Genomic DNA, 2,686 nt, shown 5'->3' with positions numbered 1-2,686 from the left:
CAACAGTCGCGCTATAACAAACGCTATAATTCTTAATGAACGTCTCACGTGCTCGACTCAACAATACTCCATTCAATTACCCATTGTTGCTGTCACTTTGTGACCGTCTTATATATATACAAGACTACACTATATCTAGAAAACGCTAGGACATTCATGAAGGAACAGGATATTTCTAGAAGTCAATGACATGTTACTAGGGTCACGTGACCCCGATGTCGTAACAATATTTATTTTGTTTTAGAACACTAACCAGTGAGCCACTGTTTTCAGATCTCACCTTGAGAAGACGATCATCAAAACAGGGGCAATGTTTTTAAAAACGACGAAGGTAAAAGGGCCGAAAGAAAAGTATTTTAATGTACAGAAAAGTCCGTGTATAATTCTACGTAAAGGAAACTGATTGGTAGAAATACAATATTATAGAAGAAGAAAAAAAAGTGTTACTCAAGAATAAGTAAATAAAGCATTGTTGTAATTATACTTCTCGTGTGTGATATTCAAACCAAAACAAAACTAGCGAGTTGTATATCGGTTCTTCTAAATCTCCAAAAACAACGTCTTACGAGGTAAGTGACATCCGTTTATAGTTCAGTTCAGACGAACATTAAACCTCAGTAATTATTTATTAAAAATTACCCATCCAATCATTTTATTCGATAAGTTTCAAGAAGCGATTCTATACTGATCTTAATTTATCTTCTCTTATCTCTCTCTCTGTACTTTCTAATTCATTGTATATAATATATATATACTCTTTGTATACTATAATAAACAGTTCATTTAGATTAAAAAGTCTTAAGATGAGACAATACGCCTTACTTGGGAATAACTAATAGAAAAATTGTATATATATATATATGATATCTGACCTATATAAAAGCCAATGTGTGTCACGTCACGTGACGCTTGATTTCTCCATATAGGAAGAGTCATAAAAGCTAAAATACATTTATCCAGATAGAATAGTTTGATTACTGTCTGCCTATTACGATTTTAGTGACGGAGGTGCCGTGAAACCTTATAAGTGTAGTGAGTGTTGGGATCACCTACCCTAGAGCCAAGTGCATAAAATTTATCATGAAAGTCAAAATATCGATTCAGTTTTAAACTTAAATCGTTTTTGTCTTAAGCTATTTTCTGTTATATCACCAACGTTTTTAATAAGAGACAAACCTTTTTTTTATCAACGGAGACGTTAAATTAAGAAATCAACAAATATTTTCCAGTTTTGTTGTCTATACATTTCATTTTATACTTTCGGTACATAGACTAACAACAATATTACATTATACTTTTGTTGCTAAGCAACATGACATAAAAGCCATTGTTGGAACATAGTGTTACCAAAACGCACTGGCTTTTCTATATATTAGAAGTTGTTAATCTAACTAATTTTTAACCAATAATTATTCTATGAATACGCCACGAATTCATTTCATAAATGATCTTAATTTTGATTGGCTCACAAGGAAATTTACCGACGTTTCCCTGCCTCGACTGCACTTTTCTGCCTCTTTGTTGGTCAAGCTTGAGTTCGCAAAATTTATTTATTTCAGTTAACTATGAAATGTGAGGTTAGGGTATACTATGGGGTGGGGGTGGTAGTACTTGCCCCGTCATTTTTTGAGGGGAATACGCTAGTCATATTAATAAAATTCTCCCATTCTTAAGAAGGCACAGAACCGAGTAGAAATCCACAACGATACTACTGCAAGGCCATGTTTCCCTCGTTTTTATATTTGTATTTCTGTTCATTTTTACGTTGTAAAAATTCCAAGTTAACAGTCTCGTTCTTTTCGTTTTCAGCGATCCAATCCTAGGTTAATTAATTAATAGTTATAATCAGTTTTAAAATGTATGGATTTACATAGAATAATCGTTGACGAACCTATAACCAATGGTTCTTGCATCACCACTCTTCCTAATACACAGGCCTGGCATGGCCAGGAGGTTAGAGTGCTCGACTCACAATCTGAGGGTCTCGGGTTCGAATCCCCGTCACACCAAACATGCTCGCCCTTTCAGCCGTGGGGGCGTTATAATGTTACGATCAATCCCACTATTCGTTGGTAAAAAAGTAGTCCAAGAGTTGGCGGTGGGTTGTGATGCCTAGCTGCCTTCCCTCTAATCTTACACTGTTAAATTAGGGACGGCTAGCGCAGATAGCCCTCGTGTAGCTTTGCGCGAAATTCAAAACAAACAAACCTAATACACAATTTTTAAAATAAACCAACCAAAGGAGGCAAGCAAAATGGATTAATTCGCTTGATATTTTGGAGTAGACTAACTGTGTGAAATTATTTGGTTCGTACATTATTTGAGTAAAACCAGCCAACAGTTGTTTCATTTGTAGAAATTGGTCATCCGTGAAAGAACTTGGATCATTCTGTATCTTATCATACGCTGGAAGTTAGTCGGGTGAAAGAACTTGGATCACTCTGTATCTTATCATACGCTGGAAGTTAGTTGGGTGAAAGAACTTGGATCATTCTGTATCTTATCGTACGCTGGAAGTTAGTCGGGTGAAAGAACTTGGATTACTCTGTATCTTATCATACGCTGGAAGTTAGTCGGGTGAAAGAACTTGGATTACTCTGTATCTTATCATACGCTGGAAGTTAGTCGGGTGAAAGAACTTGGATTACTCTGTATCTTATCATACGCTGGAAGTTAGTCGGGTGAA

The 2,686-nt window shown here is 35.7% G+C and overlaps 1 protein-coding gene across 1 annotated transcript in view; it reads right to left on the bottom strand.

Annotated features, from left to right (window-relative positions):
- The window catches only part of LOC106472997 (diacylglycerol kinase 1-like), a gene marked incomplete at its 5' end in the record, with an annotated part of 15,939 nt that overhangs the window by 5,983 nt on the left and 7,270 nt on the right, over window positions 1-2,686 (bottom strand). The gene's annotated exons all lie outside the window — the stretch shown is intronic.

This window comes from Limulus polyphemus, unplaced genomic scaffold (genome assembly GCF_000517525.1).
Source record: "Limulus polyphemus unplaced genomic scaffold, Limulus_polyphemus-2.1.2 Scaffold5798, whole genome shotgun sequence".
NCBI classification, from domain to species: domain Eukaryota; kingdom Metazoa; phylum Arthropoda; class Merostomata; order Xiphosura; family Limulidae; genus Limulus; species Limulus polyphemus.
This window is presented reverse-complemented; position numbering and strand designations above follow the sequence as displayed.